Source organism: Schistocerca gregaria, chromosome 3 (genome assembly GCF_023897955.1).
Source record: "Schistocerca gregaria isolate iqSchGreg1 chromosome 3, iqSchGreg1.2, whole genome shotgun sequence".
NCBI classification, from domain to species: domain Eukaryota; kingdom Metazoa; phylum Arthropoda; class Insecta; order Orthoptera; family Acrididae; genus Schistocerca; species Schistocerca gregaria.
In genome coordinates, this window is record NC_064922.1 from 523,984,019 (window position 1) to 524,007,202 (window position 23,184).

The following is a 23,184-nucleotide window of genomic DNA, read 5'->3' on the forward strand; positions in this document are numbered from 1 at the left end:
ATCATAAATTATGGATCAAAACAACAAATAATAAATAAATGATATAATATCCCAGCGATTATGAATTTCAATTGGTTGTTGTGTTCTATTACATATCAAGAGATAAACCAATAGAAATATGTCTTTCTAAACTTGATGCACAGACTTTAGCTGCAAGTTTGTTAGAAGAATTAGACAAGGAAAAAGTAAATGAGGCTCCCCAAAAAGTAATGATGAAGCATACGATAGACAACTGCAATGTGAAAATATTTTGTTTGAGTATTTGCATTTTTTTCAAAATAGCTCATTGTGGACAGTAATCCTTCATGAGGTGGTAGCGAAGCGTTTGCCTCGGTCTCGTTCTACTAGATGGAATTTTCAATCTCGATCTGTAAACACAGTTCATGACTGCAAGAAAGACATTATTGAGCATATGAATCGCATATTAGAGGTGGCTTTATAAGGAATGAAACTACAATTTTCCAGCTCTTAGTCATAAAAAAATTCTTACCAGTGGTAGCTTTGATTATTGGTTATAATTCTTCAGCCAAGTTATGCAATTAATCGAAGCTCCCTTTTTTCAGCTACAACATGGAGACACTAATGTATGCTCTACCCATCAGGTCATTTCACCATTTCAAATAGATGTTATCAGGATCAGAAAGAAATTGACATCAATAATGAATCTTGAAGTGATTGCTCTCTGAACAAAAAGGAAGTTGGACAAGACTGAATGGAAAAAAGAAGCAATGGAATGTGCGATATGATAGTTTATGAGACAGGTCATGTTGTAGCTATATCACGGTTTCTTCCAGAGAAATTCTGTCTGTTCAGTTCTGTTTCTTGAAGATATCTTAAAGGAAACATACTAAGTGTGTTCGTTTTTGGATCAACTGAAACTACGCCTTGAACAGGCGCTGCGCATGGTTTACATGCTCGGGAAGGCTGCAGAACTAACCTAGGGCTTGGGCCTTGGGCTATGCTACAGATCAGTCTGTCACCAGACCCAAAAAATCAGCAGATGGTCGGGGCAATATCACATACTGCACCTTCTTCCCATTTCATAAGCAACCACAAATTATCATCAAAAGCCAATTCCAAGATAAGATCTATAGGAAGGGAATTTATCCTCCAATGTTACGTTTCCCAGCAGTTCAGCACAACAAATCGTACCAAAAGATGCGTTTCAGAGAGATCTTCAATCCTACGTGGGTTATCTTTGCTGCATGCTTAATGTTTTTTTGTAATTTCATTTCTAAACTTCAGACTCCAACGTTTTGTGCACTCAAATCAAATCGTTTTGACTTCGGGTGACGAAACAGTTATGTTTCCATGATATCACAGATCTTCTGCTGTGGCTAGCTGATATGAGCTTCTGAAGCAACCGTCACTGTTATTTACACACCGATTTGTCGTATGTATACTTGTGTATTAGAAAAATATGTATTTTAATTGTTATAGCACTTATAACTACACAGCTGCATTGTTCATTACTCTGTTAAATTTGGGTGTACACCTCTGCCTGGATTTACACTGTTTTGGTTCTTGATTCATGTTTACACCAGGTATGGGCACATGAAGTTGTGATATGCTACTGTTATTAGCAATAAATCAAAACTTGCTATTAACACATATTATCCGCAATCAGCTAGGAAGGAAACTAAAGTAACAGGAGACAGGGAGACATTTCACCCCTTTTTTTTCTCCTAATCCTTCATGAAACTCTCGTTAAGTTGTGAGGTTTATGTTACTGTACTCTAGTGCAGCCTGGCGAGAGATTTGTAAACTAACTCCAACAGTGGATATAACAGCCAATGGCACAGAAAATCTCTCTAAAAACTATCAAAAGAGTAGCACTAAACATCTATTAATGAAGCATCAAAGCATAACAGAGATATAGACAGACAGGGATTCGAAAGTGAAGTTTCAGCATCTTTGTTTATTTCATTTTCTTGTAAAAAAAATACCACGAAAATTGTGTGCAGATTTTGGTAGGACATCCTTTGGCTGAAACACTAGAGCCTTTAGGACGCCCATAAGACCTATTCTGACGAAGCCAGGCCCAACACCTCTGCTATACAGAGCTAAATGGCGTTTCTAGGCGCAGCGTGAAAACTGGCTACTACCTGTTCGAAAAATATCGCGTGATATCACATATCAACTGCCATTATTTAAATCCGCTTGAGAAATATGCAAAATGCGTTCTGATAATTTGAATTTTGTAATACATTATTGAGAAATTTATTTTAGTATATATTTTGTGGTGGCTCCACCTCAGAGCTTTTGGTATTCTACTAAATGAAAAGTCCAATGAACCTAAATATTTCACATGCACACACATGCCACTTTCTTAGTCTCTATAATAAAAATTATTTTTTCTCCGAAAATGCACACGATATTATCGAGTAGGTAAAAAAAATTATTTCACTCCTTAGTTAATTATACTCTTTTTTATCTATTTCATTGTTTGAAGTGAAGATTGGTAGACTTGTGGCATGCTGAAAAACGTTTAATTTAGGTTTCTATAATCTCAGGTAAATTGCTAACTGTCTTCTCACCTCGCGAGAAAATTCAGAATAGTTTAATTTAATTTCATGGGTATTGTGTTGGCAATGTAAGAAAAAATGTAATAAAGCAAAATCTGTAACATTTATAAATTTGGGACTGATGATTGTCAATAAGAAATGAAAGAAAAAATACCAAATTAAACAATTTTTTTAGGAAAGAAGCTTTTTATACAGACATCTGACATCTCGTGCATTAATCTCACAGTTTTGGACATAACAAAGAATTTTTGCTGTTTTCCAGAGACATACATAAAAATAACAATAATCTTAGCCCAACTCTGGAGCGAAAGAAAAAAGAATTCCTAGTAAAGTCTTATCAGTAACTGTAATTGGCGATAATAATAGCACAATTAATTAAATTCCTAACAAGAATACAATTTCAGTTCATTTGAACAAAATGGAAGGAAATAAGAGTCTGATAGAGTAAGATGCTGTCAGAAAAGCACATGACTAAAGAAGAGAAAGAAAAGACCAGCGTGCATTGTTATATGGAACAAAATACAGATGATAATACTATGCCACTCTAATTTTCTTGGGCATACACATTTGCTGACTTGCAGAGCAGTTCATTGACTCAGTGGTTAAATTATATCTTCAACTCTTGATATTTTGACAGGAAAGGAAAATAGTATGCTATTACGTTGTGGGCAGGGCACAATATTACAACGCAATCGGGACGGGAATTTAAAAACTATTTACAATATTTTGAAATTACTGTCTAGTTTAGGTAACAATAGATCCTCTGATTAGTCATAGACAGGTAAGAGTTATTTCAATTGATCATAGAGTTTACATTCCCTTCACAATGTTCATGGTTTAGCTACCAGTTACTTTCTATCAGTGACTTGTGCACTCTCACATTTGGATTACGGTTTTGTTTAATTTCGATGGGTTCACCCATTTGGCAGTGGAGGGTCCAGGAAAAACAAAACCATTTTTAAAAAACCGCTCCCATGAGCCTAGGGTTGCGCATATCTATTATTATATTAAAATCAGGTCTTTATTATGTTTTGAAATGGTAGTTATATATATTATTGAGTTTTTAGTAAAATTCATTTATCATTGACATTCGCTACGTGCTAGGTTGCACTATTTGGAAGTTATGCTTTTATAGAATATTACCAGGTAGTAGATATTTAAAGTCATTTCATTGAACGGGTGTTCGACTATGCTGATATCTTATATATCAACTCAAATCTCAATTGACTACATCTTCGCAGAACAATAAAAATACTTCTTTTGCTATTAACGTCATTTTGGCACAGAAAAGGATATTACTCTGGATTATGATTACACAACACATCATAAATTGTAACAGGAATAATCTGAAGTATTTTACAATACAGTTGCCTTAAAATTTGTGTTACTGTGAATTAACCAGATTTGAATGGAAGTATACTTCAGAACGTTACTGTGTGTGTAGTGTATGTTTTGTGGTTATGTTTCATAATAGCTTTCTATTTAAATATTCACGAGGTGGCATGACAAATGACTTGATGGAAGTGTGGGTTAAGGGAACAAAACAAAAAAAATTCGTTGCAATGGAACAGTGGATGGCAGGGATTGCTAGGTACAGTTCTCGTACTCCTGTGTGTAAGTATTAGGTCCAGATGTATCTGCAGTGGTTCACCAATGGCTGCTGGCTGCAACTTTCATCCTTCCTTCCTCTTGGACACGAGCACTTGCACTTCTCTTATGGAAGGTGGCAGCTCGTTGCCGGTGGTAAAAAAAAACTAAGTACATGTTATAATAGATGTCTTTGTAGACACTGTCTTATGGCCCTGCAAGGTAAGATGTGTTATAAGACAGGTACTGAGTCCTGAATTTTGCTGCTCATCCATAACATTTCACAGAGTGCGGAGCGTGATTGATAGCCATTTCGCGCAAAGTCTCTCTACAGATGGTTTGGCAAACATTTGTTGGCTGTGCACAGCACTGCATAAACCTTTTCAGCAATATTTCAGACGATGCTAGCGGCGGCTGGCGAGGAAATGTTAATTCCAAAGCAAGAACATTGATTGAATGTTCTGACTACACACACGAAACATAGCCTTTAAGAAGTTGATCAAATTTGCAGTTCCCGAGTGGATACTGTCCTATTCACCACAAGGTTTTGCGGCAGTAAAGCACAAAATTCAGAGATCACTTTCTGTCTGGTAGCAGTTTATGGTCACTGACTGAAGCACTTCACACATTTCGCATGTGGAAATGTCACCAATTGTCATATCTTGCTGAAAAATCGCCACACAAAACTTGATGTACTACCACTGTTCATTAAATAAGATTATTTTTATACAAAGTTCGTTGTGACAACTTTTGCTTTTATATATTGTACAGTAAGTTGCAACACTGTTCAGTGTAAAATACCATGACACTTTACTTTAAAAGTCTCCATCAACATTTTCATTTTGAGTAAATTTTATAGTTACAATATCTAAGTATTCTTTAAAACACAAATCCATGAGAGTTCACTACTGTGTACATTTAGCTATACTCGCCTTGGAGGTTCATATACAGGATATACAATAACAATCACTGACCAGAAGATCATCAATAATCATCATTACTGTCCATAAAGAATTACAAAGAAATTAGAAATATATGTTACTCAAATTTCAGTTATTTGTATCCATTTGTATGTTCACAGGAAAGAAAGCATATTCGTTGCTCAGTCAAGTAGAGAAAATCTCTCAGTTTTACTTTCTGCTTACGAAATTAAAATTGCAACGAAAATTAGAGAAAAGGCTACCACATATACATAAGAAGGATGTATAATCTACTGATTTAAGCACGGTAACACCTTTGATTCTCTAGAGATTGACTATCTTAGTGTTCTATACACACACTGCAAATAACACATTATTTCATAAATAATGAAAAAATGGAATTTACTATTCATCAAGTGATTTCAAAGGTTGAATTTACTTATTGACTTTGCAAAGAAAGTTTAAAAGGTTTCTTTAACTTCATTCCTGTCATGACTAATTATTCATATCCATTAAAGGAATAACATTTGAAAGAGTTCTTTTTGAAAAAGTTATCTTTGATTATGGAATGAAGTTATTTACTTAACTAATTCAAAAGGAAAAAACTTACGAGGTAAATACTGAAAGAAAGAGATTCACATTAGTTATGCATACATCACGAAATCTATATACACAGTACAGTTGTTTACATAGAAATATTGGTACGCGTGTAACAAACATCTTTACTTCAAGTGGGTAAGTATCACTTCATCTACTAACATTTGATCATTCATAATACTTGTTTTAAATCTATCTGTTTGTAAAGTCCATTCACTTTGTCACTGGACAGTATCTTCAGTAGACAGCTTCCATTTTTACTCCACAGCACGGCATATGATGTCCTACAGATTGTTTCATGTGAACAACCTCCCTTTTATACACAAAGTTCTTTATGATGCCCAGTTAACTATCAAATATATGCATATAATCTTCAATGAGCTATACGAGTGTTTGGTTCAGATAGGGCGACTCTGATACTTTTGCTACAATTGATGCTGAATTGTTAGGTACTGCTTCATCATTAATTTTCGAGTACAGAGATTCTGAGGTTTCGAAATCCTTAGAAATGTGAAGTATTCTTGGGCCTACCAATATAATGATAACATTACAACAGTATTGGTTATGTGCATTTGGAGTCCTGATTAACTGTAGCGTAATTCTTTTGCCTTTGTTTGTAACCATGCATTTTCCTACAGGTGGATCAATCTTCGCATTTCTACCACATAGAAAATTCCTTCCCAGGAAGAAAGGAAACGATAAATTTTTAATTATTAATAAGTGGCACATAAGTTGCTCGAATTCTACATAGAGATCGGCCTGTACCTGTTGTTTGCCAATTTTGCAGGGGAATACTGGTAATCTCTTTATGTGGTTAATTTGGTCGAACAAGGTCTATTTATGACACTTGTATTGGCACCAGTATCAATTCTTGCTTCCACACTAATACCATTAATAGTGACCATAATTGCCACTTGCACCATCTATTTAACGTCATGTTTCCAGACATTAGGTTCTTCTAACAATTCGTCCCTAATGTCGGAACCGTCGTTGTAACATAGTGCTTTCAGGTGGATTGTGGAGTTGCCTCCACTTATACACTCCTGGAAATTGAAATAAGAACACCGTGAATTCATTGTGCCAGGAAGGGGAAACTTTATTGACACATTCCTGGGGTCAGATACATCACAAGATGACACTGACAGAACCACTGGCAGATAGACACAGGCAACAGAGCATGCACAATGTCGGCACTAGTACAGTGTATATCCACCTTTCGCAGCAATGCAGGCTGCTATTCTCCCATGGAGACGATCGTAGAGACGCTGGATGTAGTCCTGTGGAACGGCTTGCCATGCCATTTCCACCTGGCGCCTCAGTTGGACCAGCGTTCGTGCTGGACGTGCAGACCGCGTGAGACGACGCTTCATCCAGTCCCAAACATGCTCAATGGGGGACAGATCAAGAGATCTTGCTGGCCAGGGTAGTTGACTTACACCTTCTAGAGCACGTTGGGTGGCACGGGATACATGCGGACGTGCATTGTCCTGTTGGAACAGCAAGTTCCCTTGCCGGTCTAGGAATGGTAGAACGATGACGGTTTGGATGTACCTTGCACTATTCAGTGTCCCCTCGACGATCACCAGAGGTGTACGGCCAGTGTAGGAGATCGCTCCCCACTCCATGGTGCCGGGTGTTGCCCCTGTGTGCCTCGGTCGTATGCAGTCCTCATTGTGGCGCTCACCTGCACGGCGCCAAACCACGCATACGACCATTATTGGCACCAAGGCAGAAGCGACTCTCATCGCTGAAGACGACACGTCTACATTCGTCCCTCCATTCACGCCTGTCGCGACACCACTGGAGGCAGGCTGCACGATGTTGGGGCGTGAGCGGAAGACGGCCTAACGGTGTGCGGGACCGTAGCCCAGCTTCATGGAGACGGTTGCGAATGGTCCTCACCGATACCCCAGGAACAACAGTGTCCCTAATTTGCTGGGAAGTGGCGGTGCGGTCCCCTACGGCGTGCGTAGGATCCTACGGTCTTGGCGTGCATCCGTGCGTCGCTGCGGTCCGGTCCCAGGTCGACGGGCACGTGCACCTTCCGCCGACCACTGGCGACAACATCGATGTACTGTGGAGACCTCACGCCCCACGTGTTGAGCAATTCGGCGGTACGTCCACCCGGCCTCCCGCATGCCCACTATACGCCCTCGCTCAAAGTCCGTCAACTGCACATACGGTTCACGTCCACGCTGTCGCGGCATGCTACAAGTGTTGAAGACTGCGATGGAGCTCCGTATGCCACGGCAAACTGGCTGACACTGACGGCGGCGGTGCACAAATGCTGCGCAGCTAGCGCCATTCGACGGCCAACACCGCGGTTCCTGGTGTGTCCGCTGTGCCGTGCGTGTGATCATTGCTTGTACAGCCCTCTCGCAGTGTCCGGAGCAAGTATGGTAGGTCTGACACACCGGTGTCAATGTGTTCTTTTTTCCATTTCCAGGAGTGTAGATCCGACCATGCTTGGGAGGCTGTACAGAACGGTCGGCTCTATTTCCACTGTTTCTGCTGGCCATATTGTTCTACTACTTCACATACTCGCACTGTAGTAGGACGATTACTGTCAACGTGACCTTGACCGTTTGGTTTGGAATGATGGGGACCACTTGCATTATTTTCGGCCTCTGGTTACCAAACCATAGAATTGGTTGCTCGTTTGGCCATTGATTGCCGTTATTACTATTCGTTATCGATTCTTGTTCCGATTATTTGTGTTTGGCTGTTGGTGTTAGCCCATTGATTGCCATTTGGCTTTTTTCACGGTGTCCTTTTATGGTCGTAAGCGTCATGGAAATTATTTCCATCTCCGAATTCGCGCTTATGGCTTGTGCTGTTTCCCGATTTACCATTGCCATTATTCCGTTTATTGGCTACATAACCGGTATTCGCGTCATTCGAAGCATGGTTCTGATTATTTTTGTAACCAGGCACATTCACTTTGTCGTATTGGCTACGTTTATTCTGTTCATTACTGTTGGGATTATCAATACTGTGACAGCCATTGCAGTTATTTGTGAACGCTTGGTAGGACTTTGCGTCTTCTTGAATTAGATCTAAGGAGTCGATCACCGAAAGGAAATGCTCCAAATCTTCGTCTGGTACATTTATTAATTTTTCCCTAAGTTGGATCGGTAATTTTGTCTTTAATATTCGTAGTACTCTTTGTGTGAGATAGGCTCAGACCAATATCTCGTTTAAGCAATGTATAGTTCAAAATATTTGTGCAGGGACCAATATTTTGCCAGGAAAGCTTTCTCGAATTCAGCAAAAGTACTGCATAATTCAGCGGCTTTGGTAGCCCATAACGCTGAGTAACCGATGATGTGTGACATCAAGAAACAATTTTTTTTATCTTCTGACCAGTATATGGGAAAGATATTTTTGGAAGTGCGTATAAATACCATTGGACGGATGGACTTCTTGTCCTCGGAAAATTTTTGAAAATGGCGATGTGTGAGAAAAATTTGCTCAATCTTCGCTGAACTCGCTACACGTTCATCTTTGTGATTACATTTTGCTGGCGACAAGTTGGGTGTTTGAAATAACTTTTCATTCCCGAATGTCGTTTTTCTTGCACTGTCATAGGAAAATTCATTTCCTTTCTGCTGTCCGTCAAAGTGGCTTTCTCTAGATTGACGCGTGCGTTTATTTCCCATGTCCACATAGGCACTTCTTTGTTTGGATCTTTTGGTAAGCCTCACGTATTGTGCATGACGTCTGAATCGCTTGCACGCCAGAATGTATTTCTTTCAGTACGCTTTTCACAACGTTGTCGATGGCAACACTGATCTTGGTATCAAGTTCTGTCTCTCTTTAGTGGCTATCCAATTGGATATTCCAATATTTATTTGCCTTTTGTGAGATTCTAGCTGTTTGTCTAAGATCTTTTGATTATTTATTTTGAGATTTATAACATTAGATGTTAATTCTTCCACATCCTATTTAATTGCGGAATGTGAAGTTTTTAATTTTTCAACATCACTGTCCAGTTTATTGACTCTTCCAAAATTGGTGCATAAGCTTGCTTCATATTCATTAACTCGGACCTGTTGTTGGCTAATTCGGTTTTTATTTCATTTTTAATTCTTTGTCTCTTTGTTCCTGTTTCTTTTCCCGCTGATCGCGAAGTTCCAACTTTTTCAGGAAAGCAGCTTTGACCATAATATGAAATTTTGAAAAATTGGGAAAAATTCGTTACACGAATGTTAATATTTAACTGTAACATAAATATACAAATAACAGTAAATCATGTTAATAAAATAAATAATTCCGCCGGCCGGGGTGGCCGAGCGGTTCTAGGCGCTACAGTCTGGAACCGCGAGACTGCTACGGTCGCAGGTTCGTATCCTGCCTAGGGCATGGATGTGTATGATGTCCTTAGGTTAGTTAGGTTTAAGTAGTTCGAAGTTCTAGGCGACTGATGACCTTAGAAGTTAAGTCTCATAGCGCTCAGAGCCATTTGAACCATTTGAACCAATAAATAATTTCCCTGACTAAGATGTTCTTTTATAATTGAGCGGGCAAATCGGCCATTTTGTGTTCTCTGTCTTCACACACAAAAACAATCTTATGTCGATTTTTGTAAAATTTATTTTTTCTTAACACACCCATCGAAAATCACTGAGCTAAAATACTACGATTTTACTTCTGTAGAGAATCAAAGGAAAAAATGCTATAGAAGAAAGCTACTGTCTAGACAGAGCAGAAAAATTAATTTGACTGAGTTTTTAGCTTCCAGATGTACAATTTGCAGTAAACTGGATTGCTTGACCTTTTCCACATCGTGGTACAGTACATTGGATGGTTATACGGAAAAGAAATACAAATTTTATATTAGAAATTGGAATTTAAATTTTTACGTAAAGTTATTCTTACATTGCAGCCACTCGTTTTGAGCGCCAAATACAATAATAATGCGAATCTTCAAGTTTTCGCGGCGCAAAGATTGCTCCATTAAGTTTCGGGAATGCAGCCGCATGAATTCTGCTTCTTCTAATATTTCGGCTGTATACCTTTCAGCCATCTTCAGAGAGAGCCTTACGACTGACGCTCCAGCGCTCGCTCCATCCTTTTAAACTCGCGGACAGCGCCACTGCGCATGCGGCCACAGATAAACAAAGCGCCAGTGATGTTAATTGGCGGCAAAGACGTACAATATGCATGAGTTACGTCTGTGGCTGCGCATTCGATCCATGCTGGGAGGTCGATGTATTACTGGGAGCTGAACTGTAGCGACGTCTTTGTAAGTTCAATATTGAAAGTGCCGGATTCCATGATTTATCTAATGTGAAACCGCTGTCTCAATTAATTAAATTCTTCGTCAAGCGGATTTCAATGGCCTCTTTTACTACAGAGTCCCAGAAAGATGAAACAGAAGACAGAATTTCGACATTTTCATATACCATAGAGTGACCAGAATCAATACAATGCTCTGCCACAGCCGATTTACTGGGTTGTAAGAGCCGAATGTACCTGTGATGTTCCATACACCTCTCTTGGACTGTATGATTCGTTTGTCCGATATATGAAAGGCCACATTCACATGGTATCTTGTAAACTCCATGCTTGCGGAGTAGTAAGTCATCTTTAATGGAACCCAGGAGTGCAGCCGTCTTCGCCGGTGGACGAAAAATCACTTTTACTTTATGTTTAGTGAGGATCCTTCCTATTTTGGATGAAAGGCTTCCCACATACGGAAGGAAAGCCATGGATTTAAATGTTTCCTCGTCATCTTCTGCATTCCTTATGGACACCTTAGGTTTTATTTGCAGTGCCTTACGTATCTGTTGTGGAGAATACCCATTGTCCTCAAAAAAGACGAGCGCATATTCTTATACAGAACAAAATACAGATGATAATGCTACACTGCTGTCATTATACTGCTCATACATATTCGCTGACTTGCAGTGCAGTTCAGTGACTCAGTGGTTATTTTATATCTGTAACTCTTGATATTTAGATAGAAAAGGAAAATAGTATGTTATTACGTTGGAGGCAGGGCACAATGTTACACGCGCCTTGTCTTGAATTATCTTTTATCTACCTCCTGTAAAAATTTAGATCACTGTCTGGTGCCATTACCCTTCACTGAGTACCCTAAACTGTTCAGGCTAATTCTCACAATTCTCATAACACCAGTATAAGTGAAAAGGTGCTTTCTAACTTTGAAAATAATAAAATCATTCTTAGGCAATTCTATAAGTCAGGAATGATTGTTACTCTTGGTGATGCTTTTCACTGAAAGAGATCTCGTGTTGGAGATAGCAGAATTCAGTCAACAGGTAGTTGATGGCAAATTTTCAATATAAGAAAGTTAAGGATTAGTGTATAATTTCTCTTATTTCCAGTCTTTAAGTGATGAATGCGTTTCAGTTCTGATAGGAATGTAGTTCATTATGTAACAATAACAGTATTTCTTGCTAGTCGGTTAATTGTAGCATTCGCTTTGTCTCAGATATTTTTCTGTCATAGGTATATCTCTAACTTTTCATGGGATTGTGGACTTAACAAAAATAACTTTGTGATCTTCAAACACCATTAATTCTAAGAGTGTTTACATCATATCTCTCGTGAGCCAGCCAGGTGCAGAGATAAAGAATTTTCCCCCTTTTAAGTGTCTTATATAAAAATACAATGTTGAAACTTCGGTGCAACTACTGCACAATTTTTAAAATTTACAAGGTAGAATGTTCAAGCCACTAAGATTACAAAATACGGGGTGGATCACCTAATGTTATCACTGGAATCACCTCCCAACCAACAGCAAACACTGAATAACCAATTCTGCAGACCGCAAGTGAGGAGGGGACCAGTTCTAACTGGTTAATAAAACCATTGAGAAATTCACAGAAGTCTGATTTTCTACACATACTTACGTGTTTTTCTTAAATGGAAATATGTTATTATCTTTAGCACAACTAAAAATAGAAACAAATACTTAATCAATGCCATTTGTTACATTGAAAACTGTTACATACATCCAGAGTAATTTGTAACGTAAAGTTGACGCTTGAAACCTCAGACGTTCAGTTGCATGTCGTAACAAACAAGATCTGTAAAGGTATGTTTACGACGACTACGATATTTACGAGTTTGGCTGTCTCTGTATCTGCAATTAGTCTTTGTACACAGAATAACTGTATTACACTGTGTTACCGGAAGTCTGTGATAGTGTACTGTACACAAGTAAGAACAGAAGTATACACAGTAAGAACGTGAGAAGGTCGCAGGTACAACAGTGTGTACACTGCTGTAAGAACTGTGAAAATGGTTTATTGTAACTCTGAAAAGGGAGAGACGATACTCATCTATATGAGCGTAGACAAAATGCAGCTGCGGCCTGCAGTTTGTATGCAGAAATGTACCTGGACAGAGATTTTAAAAAAATGGTTCAAATGGCTCTGGGCACTATGGGACTTAACTTCAGAGATCGTCAATCCCCTAGAACTTAGAACTACTTAAACCTAACTAACCTATGGGCATCACACATATCTATTCCTGAGGAAAGATTCGAACCTACGACCGTAGCGGTCGCGAGGTTCCAGATTCTAGCACATAGAACCGCTCGGCCACATTTGAAAACATCTACAAACAATTGTATGCAAAAGGTATGGTCGTAGCACGCAATTGGGTCCCTAACAAACCCATCACAGGATAAGCAGGTTCTGCTGGTGTGTTACCTGCTGTTCCCATGAAACCGTGCATGAGTTCACGTGACATCGCTAAAGGCGGTGCAATGAGTCAAAGTAGTGTAATGTACATACTTCACTGTCACAAATTTCACCCATATTATGTGTCACTGCATCAGCAATTACAGGGAGTTGACTTAAATAATCGAGTGAATTTCTGTCAATGGGCGTTAACCAAGAATGCGTTGCAGCTATACCTGTTTAATGTTTAAGCAGGTTCACAAACCACGGTGCAGTGAATTTACGAAAAATGCATTACTGGTCCGTAGACAATCCTTGATGGCTTCGACAGGTAGAGCGACAACGACCGCAGAAAAATTGGCGACAATCTCATTGGTCCTTACTTCATTGAAGATACCCAAACAGCTGCAATATACATGAAATTTCTACAAAATGACCTGCCAACATTGCTAGAAAATGTCCCACTGGAAATGCGTAGACATATGTGGTATCAACGTGATGGTGCTCCTGCACATTCTGCAGTGCACACTATGCTGACTCCTGGCAGAATGTTCGACAGGCGTTTCATAGGACGTGCCGGAGGTATAAGTTGGCCACCCTATTCTCCTGATCTTACACCTTTAGACTTCTTTCTGTGGGGTATGTTCAAGGAGAATGTATACCATGATGTGCCTACAACCCCAGAGAATGTGAAACATCGTATTGAGGCAGCCTGTGGCAACATTACACCAGATGTACTGAGTCGTGTAAGATATTCATTGTGTGTTAGATTGCAAAGGTGTGCAGCAAATGATGGGCATAAATTTGAACGTATATTGACCTGAAATATCAGGACACAATCTTCTAAATTCTGTAATTGAAAACGAAAAACAAATTTATAAGTTTAATTAAATTCTTGTGTTAATGTACATTTTCTTCTAAAAATCAGTGCTGTTCGGTAGTCCTCAGAGAAAAAGACTAATAAAAATATTATTATGTGGATGTACAGTGCTGCTCAAGTCTCTTCCGTACCTATGTTACATCACTGTTCTTTTAGTATCCCTAATTAATACAGTTCTCTCTGATACACATGATTGACCTGCTGAGGAGTTACTCAAGCATCATCTTTATGTCACAAATTTCTCTGGATGCAATTAACATTTTACAGTATGAGAAATGGCTTTAAGTTTTTTTTTACATTTTCAATTGTGCTAAAGATAATAACAGGTTTCCAATCAAAAAAATATAAGTATTTGTTGAAAATCATACTTCCATGCAATTCTCAGTGGTTGAATTACCCAATTAGACCAGCCTCTCTACTCACTTTCAGTCTGCAGAATAGGTTATTCAGTGTTTGTTGTGGTTTGGGAAGTGTTTCAGTGGCAATGTTAGGTAACTTTACCTGTATACTCATTTACATCTACTACCGTATGCAGCGATTCACTATGAAAGGAATGACACTAATGACAAAAAGCAACATCAATCAAACCAGAATTGCAAATACTCGTTTCATGACAAGATGTAATAAAGTTGAATATCAGTTCTGTCAAAAGCTGCTTACATTGAGGTTTTCCTTTATATGTGAGAAAGTACAGAAAATCAATGTAAAGAAAATTAACTAGAATAAAAGCTATGTATTCATTCATCTAGAGATAATTTTCTTTGTATGGATGTCATCATTACACATATACACTTATGGAAAAAATCGCAGTACCAAAAAATAATTAATGTAGAGTAATGAAATTACAGATATAGATTTGTTTAGGTAATGTATTTAATTTATATAGTAAGATCACAGGTTGATCTAAGTGCGAGACTGTCCATTGTAAATGTGAAATGCTGGTACATTAATAATTGGAGTAACCGCCACAATGTTGAATACAAGCCCCAAACATGCATGCACTGTGTTGTGCAAATGTTGGATGTCAGTTTGTGGGATAGGGTTCCATGTCTGTTCCAATTGATTGGTCAATATAGGGATGGTTAATGCTGTTTGTGAATGATACTGGAGTTAATGTCTGATGATGTCCAATATGTTCTTCAATGGAAACAGATGTGCTGATCGAGCACACCAAGGTAACATGTCAACTCCCTGTAGAGCATGCTGAGTTACTATAGCGGCATAAGGACGCGCATTATCCTATTGGTAAACATCCTTTGGAATGTTGTTCATGAATGGCAGCACAACCGGTCAAATCACCAGACTCACGTACAAATTTTCAATCAGAATGTGTGGGATACCCAGCAGAGTCCCCCTGCTGTCATACAAAATTGCACCCCAGACCATAACTCCCCATATAGGTCCAGACTGTCTAGTGCACAGACAAGTTGGTTGCATGCACTCAACTGGCCTTCTTCTAATCAACACACACCTATCACTGGCACTGAGGTAGAACTAGCTTTGTCAGGAAAAACAACAGTCCTCCACCCTACCCTCCAATGAGCTCTCACTTGACAATAGCAAACAGCAATGGTTTGGAATATGTAGAATTAATGTAACAGAGTATCTGGCTCTGAGCTGGCCTTGAAGTAGATGATTTATAACAGTTCGTTGTGTCACTACGGTGATAACTGCTGCTCGAATCGGAGCCGCAGATGCAGTATGATGCACCGAACAGGATGGTCTTCTCTGTTGGTAGTGCCACATTGCCGTCTGGAGAATGGTCTTCTTGGAACCATACTTCTCACACCACCACTGCCAGCAATTGTACTGTAGCTACATTTCTGCCAATATCACAGAAGGAACTTCAAGCTCCTCATAGCCCTATTACACGATCTCATTGAAACTCAGTCAGGTGTTGATAATGACATTTTTATTGACTTAAAGGCATTCATGACTAACATCAACTCACCACATCCAGTCTCAACGCTAACTAACGTTCACAACCGTTATAATGCGTATTTAAAACAAATCTGATTTGCATCCTCATAGTGTCACTACTAAGTCACTCTTACAGGATTGGCGCGAAATCTGAAAATATATCATCTTTCAGGTGTAGAAACATGCCTACCAAATATCATTTATGTCGCACAGCTCATTTTTGTTGCGATTTTTTCTCATATTTGTTTACAGATATGGATAATTCATAATAGCGATACATAAGGTGATGGAAAAAACAGGACATACATAAGTAAGTCACTGTAAGGGCAGATATTACATCAAAAGTATTACAATTCCAGAGTATAAAAACAGGATAAGCAAGTATTAGCTAATTACCAGGGAATTACCCTCCAAGGTAACCACCTTAAAACTGTTAACATCAGTAATTAGAGGCAGAATGCAGAACTACATATAAATAACAGACGAATAGCAAGGATACAGGAAAAGCAGGAGCACAACAAATGCCATTTTCGCTTTAAGAAAGATTGTGGACAAATACATAGAATTTAATAACAATACTTCTGCAACTTCCCCCCTTAATTGACAAGAGAGAACCAATAGGTTTAGTGAAAATTACTGTAAGAGATATATGTGCAGGCAATAAAGAGAGATTTAAAACACATGAAGGATTCACACATGACATTATAGTAAGCAACAGACAAGGAGACTTTTTAAGCACAATCCTGTTCAATATAATAATGGACCACATCATTGATGACATAAGAATGGAACTGGGCTATAAAAAGAGAAAGAAACTGGTAAATATCATATGTTATGCTGATGATTCTGTACTGATAATAATAATGAGGATGGTTTACAAAGGTTACTTCATCAATTTATTAAAACAACTAACAATTTTAACATGGAAAATCTTATCTAAAAAACTAAGAGTATGGTAATTTTAAAAGCACCTGTATGATGTAAATTAGAAGTAGGTGGTGTGTCAATTGGATAAGTGATGAGCTTTATCTATCTAGGGACAGTTATCACCAGCTATAAAGACGTGAAATGGAACTGAAAAATAGACTGGCAAAGTAGTAAGGGTAGCTGGGCGCCAGCAAAAATTGTATCATCATCAACATCATCATAAACTAAAGGCTATGCCTTGTCAATTTTGCCACATCCGCCACTCCACTCTCATCCTCTTTAATTCTTTGTACGATTTTATCCCCATATCTTCTTTGATGTTATTAAAATACGATGCTCTTGGCCTGCCTCTTGGTTTCTTCCCTAAAACTTTTCCTTCAACTACATTCTTTAGGAACTGGTTGTGTCTCATTATGTGCCCTATCATTTTTTTATTTTCTTCTCCTATATAAATTAGCAGTGTTCGGTTCTCATTCACTTCTCTTAAGACCTGTTCATCACTTTTCTATCTACCCAGCTTGTTTTCGTCATTCTTCTCCATATCCACATTTACAGTGCTTCTAGTCTCTTTTTCTCTGCCTTTGCCAGATCCACACTTCACATCCGTATCTTAAGACACTCCAGACAAAAGTTATGGCTAACTTTTTCTTACTTTCTAGGCTTATGTGATTGTCTGTTAGTAAATTCCTTTTATTTTGGAAAGCTTGCTTCGACAAGGCTATTCTTCTCTTCATATCTGTGATATATGTATTGTTGTCAGTGATTGTGCTTGGAAAGGATTCCTTCACATTGGGGTAGTGGCCATTATTAAACATGAATGACATATATTAATGTGAGAGTGATGGCTAACTACCACTACCGCTAAATCAAAAGCGATATTGTAAATAACTTGTATTTATTGTAAATTATCTCTCCATAGAAATTAGATCATATTGAAGAAGTCATGAATGAAAACAAATTAGACAAATTGTATACTGTTCTTAGATATACTACACTGGTAAGATTGGATCTCAGCTTTTAATGTTAAGTTGGTGTGAAGCTAGGTTTAATTATGCCCCTGGATAAGCAAATGGTAAATGCGATCTTACTGCATTCCTATAATCTCTTTTGTGTCTGAAATAATACGTACTTCGGACACCACCACCAAGAAATAAACCAAACAACATGCAAAAAGACAAATAACCAATAATGAATCATGAGTAAAACTGCACGGATGCTCAGTGGATGGCAAGAACACGATCAAACAACTACTTCTGAACTTTACTGCCGCTGCTGCAAGTTTTACGATACCATCTACCAGCGTGTTGGCTCCATCGATACTGCTCGGGCTGCGACTGCAGCTGTGAAGTCGCTGAATTAAGATAAGTCTCTCAAATATCTTGAGCAGAATAAACTACTCAGAAACTTCTAGTACCACAATCCCTATATTTCCTCTAAATGGTATACAATGCCTTCAAGACTGGCTCAACAACCTTTGAGGTGCAACCCAGTGTGTCTTGTACTAATGTGCAATACCAGTATGATAGCTCTGTGCACTGGTTGACTACGTTCAATGGTGACTGCCAGCCTACAAGGCGGAATCATCTGCAATTATACTAGTAGTCAATGCAATGCCTATCGTGGACGCTGATGTGCTACTGTAGCTACAGACTCTAGATCATACACAGCATAGAATTCAGAATCTAAGTCCCTATCTCAGGGCTACCGAACTTTGCGATTGTCCGCTTTCATGGCACAAGGCGCTCTCCCTTCTGCCCCGCTCTCCCCGATGCTCTTGCGACCATCTTGCCCCCAAACTCAAATCAGCCAATCACGACGCTGCAAAGGCGTCCCACATCTCCCTCACAGAGTGATACAATTTCTCCACCTACCCAAAAATTTCTCTGTTCAAAAAGCGGGCATTGACCCTCAGCGTTTCGCGCACTTTCTTATGAACTGCCCAATCAGAGCTCAGCCCATTTGCCGGTAAAACAGCGTGTGACCGGGCGGCGCCAGCGTGTACGTTGGACGCTCTCTGTTTGCTCGACATTTCCCCTCTCTCTCTCTCTCACCTGGCACCCGGTGGTGTACTTTTTGATGCTTGCCGGTCAGTGGGCGCATCTGCTGGAACCCCCGGCCCCTGCACAATGTTCTCCCGGCGCTCCCCGGCCTTCGCCTCCCCGGCTGCCCATCCACTCTTTGCATCCACTGGCAAATTCACTCTGCTTACACCTACAGCATGCAACTAAATATTATCATTACCAATGCTCATATTATTTCAGACATGTGTTTAATCATCACGTTTCTCTCTTTCTAATCCACCTCATAAGACTAATTAAACATTATATGGGTTTATTTAGTTCAAACATGCAGAATAATCTGCAAAATGAACGTCACAAATGAAAGCCACCTTTCATGCTCACCAAATAACAGAAGTTCTCAACCTGATCTAGAACATCATCTTCTAGTTTAATATTAGCTTTAACATTTTCTTTTGTCTTCCCTACTACCATAGTTTTTGTTTTCTTTTTATTTATTTTTAGATTAAATTCTCTTTTGATTTTGGCAGATTTTAGCAACATAATTTCAATTTCCTTTTCTGAGTCAGCAAGTCTACTATATCATCTGCAAAACAGATACTGTGTATTCATTCCCCATTAATTTTAATTCCTTTGGTTATTCTTTTCAATTTTTCAATGATTTTTTCAATAAATAAGTTGAACAAATGTAGTGATAATGTGCATCTTTGCCTTACTCCCCTCATAATATTTGCGTTCTTCTTCACACCATTCACTTCTATTTCTGGTTCCTGCCTTTTATACAGGTTCTGTCCCCCCAATCAAGATTTATTTCCTTCATTGTTCAGAATAACAATTTCCAATTAACTGTGTCAAATGCTTTTTGTAAATCTATAACAGTCAAATAGGTTTTGCTATTAACTCCAATTCGTCTTTCTAATACCATCCTCAGAGCTAGTATTGCCTCTCTAGTTCCTTTTCCGGATCTGAAACCAATTTGGTCTTCTCCTTCTTTTTTATTCGATTTTTTACTATATTTAACATTATTCTGGAAGTGTGGGATAGTAATTGCATGGAGTATAAAATATATGACAGCTGAGGGGAAAATAAAATTATATAGAAAAATGATGCATCCTGTTTTGACATATGCAGCACAAACTAGAGTAGAAACGAAAAAGATAAAATATAAGTTAATGGCCGTGAAAATGAAGGTACTACCACACATCAAGAAGTAACCATGTGGCACAAAAGAACAAATGTTTCGATAAAGGAGCAATGTGGGATACAAAATATAAATAAATGGATGAGGGCAAGAAAAAAGACTGGAAGAATCGTGTGGAAAGTATGGTCCCTTCAAGACTAGCTAAAATTTGTAAACATAGATGACTGAAAGGAAATGACTACCCAGATGATCGTCCAAGAATGGGACAGTAGTTAGTCCAGTACACCTTTGGAATGAGGCAGACAAACAGAGAGAACCCTAGTCAGCTGCAGTAGCAGCAGAAGAAGAAGAAGAAGAAGCCTGCTTCAAACAAGAGAAATGATTCGTTAGACTCCTCCATTAATATACCTTGGTTTTGGATTGCATGGAGTAAATTACAAACTACAATGTAGTATTTTGCTTACAAGTATATTCCATCCTATTTCTCCATATTATTATTTGTTAACTTGATTATTTATTTACAATAATTTTATGTTGTGTGAACTTTTTAATGGAGTGAAAACAATTTCTTAGTAAATATACCCTCAGATACATTCCAAATGTATACAGTTCCTTTACGTTTTTGATCTCTTTCATCAATTTATTATATACTTGACTCCTTGACAAAACAGTGTTATGGTTTTTTGCACTATTTATTCTATCTAGGTACAAGCAATCACTGTATATGATTTGATGATCATGCATGGCCCAATTTGCTGCCCGCAGTTTATAACAGGTATTCACTTCGAAATGTTAGAATATCCCATTATTTGAATAACTCAATGCAGTGAACCTTTTTTGTGACTCTTGATCATTATCCTGATAGCTCTTTTTGCAGTTTGAACACATTTTCTACATTCTCAGCGTTTGCACACCAGAATATTAAGCCATAATTGATGATGGAATGCATGTGTGCATAATATGTTGCTTGTAGACATGAGTTACTGTGGATAATAATCATGAGACATAGCATTCTCTGCGAATTCCTTTTCCAGGTAACCTGATATGTTCATCCCATTTTAATTGTTGATCAACATACATATCTAAACATTTTGTGCCAGCTACACACTCTGTGACTTCATTATGTATTTAGCTTCTTTATATCAGGTTTTCTTATTTATGTAGAAATTCATGTTATTAGTTTTTTTACAAAGAGTTACTTTACTGTTATTTGAACAGTTATGGACCATTAGAAGTGGCTTTTCAGTTTTTACTTTCAACATTTTTGGTGTTCTAGTTGTAATTACTATTTTTCTGTCATAAGCAACTGACACAATTTCACTTTGGGTAGCGAGCAGTGGAAAGTTGTTAATGTAAATGAGAAACTCTATTGGGCCTAACATACTCCCTTGAGGAACTCTAATGTTCGAATATTCTAGTGGTGGTGGTGGTGGTGGTGAGTGTTTGACATCCCGCTGACAATGAGGTCATTAGAGACGGAGTACAAGCTCGGGTTAGGGAAGGATTGGGAAGGAAATCGGTCAAGCCCTTTCAAAGGAACCATCGCAGCATTTACCTGAAACGATTTAGGGAAATTACGGAAAACCTAAATCAGGATGGCTGGAGACCAGATTGAACCGTCGTCCTCCCGAATGTGAGTCCAATGTGCTAACCACTGGGCCACCTCGCTCGGTTCAAATATTCTAGATCTGAAATATGTTTCACCATATAGTTAGAGCTCCTTGAATATCTTAAATATCTCTACTATCTACACTCTATCTTCTAGGTAAGACCTAAACCATTTATGTACCATTCCCACTATTCCTAGTGCATTAATTTTACATGGAAGTATTTCTTTACACAATGTGTCAAATGCCTTAATGAGGTCGAGGAAAATGTCTGTTACTTGTTCCAGTTTAGCTAGGACTACTAAAACTACCTTTGTAAATTTTGCTATGGCAGCCTCTGTTCTACTTCCAGACCTGAAATCAAACCTTTCTTTGCACAAAAGTTGGTATTTATTTAAATAGTCCACAGGTCTGTTTTTCATAAGAGTATATATTATTTTTTAAAAGAAAATCAGTAATGAAACTGCTCTGTAATTCTCTGTTTTCTGTACCACCTCTTATATGCAGGAGAAGAACTTTTGTGCGATTTAAAGCCAATTCACACTAGCCACCACAGCACCGCCACATCAGGGTGTATTCACACTGTCCATCTTGTCATGGCACATCAAGTAAACTCAAGTCACGTGGCAAAATTCACATGGTTGTCCTCAACTTTTTTATCTCAGGAACCGTGATCTTCACAAGATGATTTTCAACTGTTTTTACACACGAAGTGCACATACACAATACAGAAGCTTATGTATATGAATGCTGGACTCCACATTTGGAAGAAAATTATAGCTATTGGACTCAAATGGTTTGCAGCTTGCAGAGACACCTTGTAGATTGGAGTAGTAAGACAGAAGTGCATAACAATGCAAAAAATAGTGTGGGTCCGAAAAATGCCATTATGTGATGAAGGAGGGCAATTTTACACACCATAGAATGAGCTTGAGGAAGCGGAATCTGTATTTACCATCTCAGAAAGTCGAAACACCAGTTTTTTAATTATATATATATATATATATATATATATATATATATATATATATATATATATATATATATATATCAAACTGCACCCAGAATTACTAAAAGGCATAGTGTTATCAGCTGCCATCATATCTGTGAAAAAATTGATATGTTGAAGGTTAAATATAGTTGTCAGTCCAGCATCAATTTTTGTGCAATAGTCATATCTCCCTCAATGCCTTTCCCTAAGATTTATAGGGCTTCTTTACATTTGGTATTTGGCTTTTAATAGTTCAAATGCCTTATTTGTTCTGGGGTTAGATAGTGATGCCACGTAACTATTGACCACTGATGATAGTAAAACTATTTCACTCAGAATGCAGAGAGATACTTAACTATTAATAAACCAGCCATGAACACATATTTAAACTAATATGATGCTTTATGTATGGTTCACAA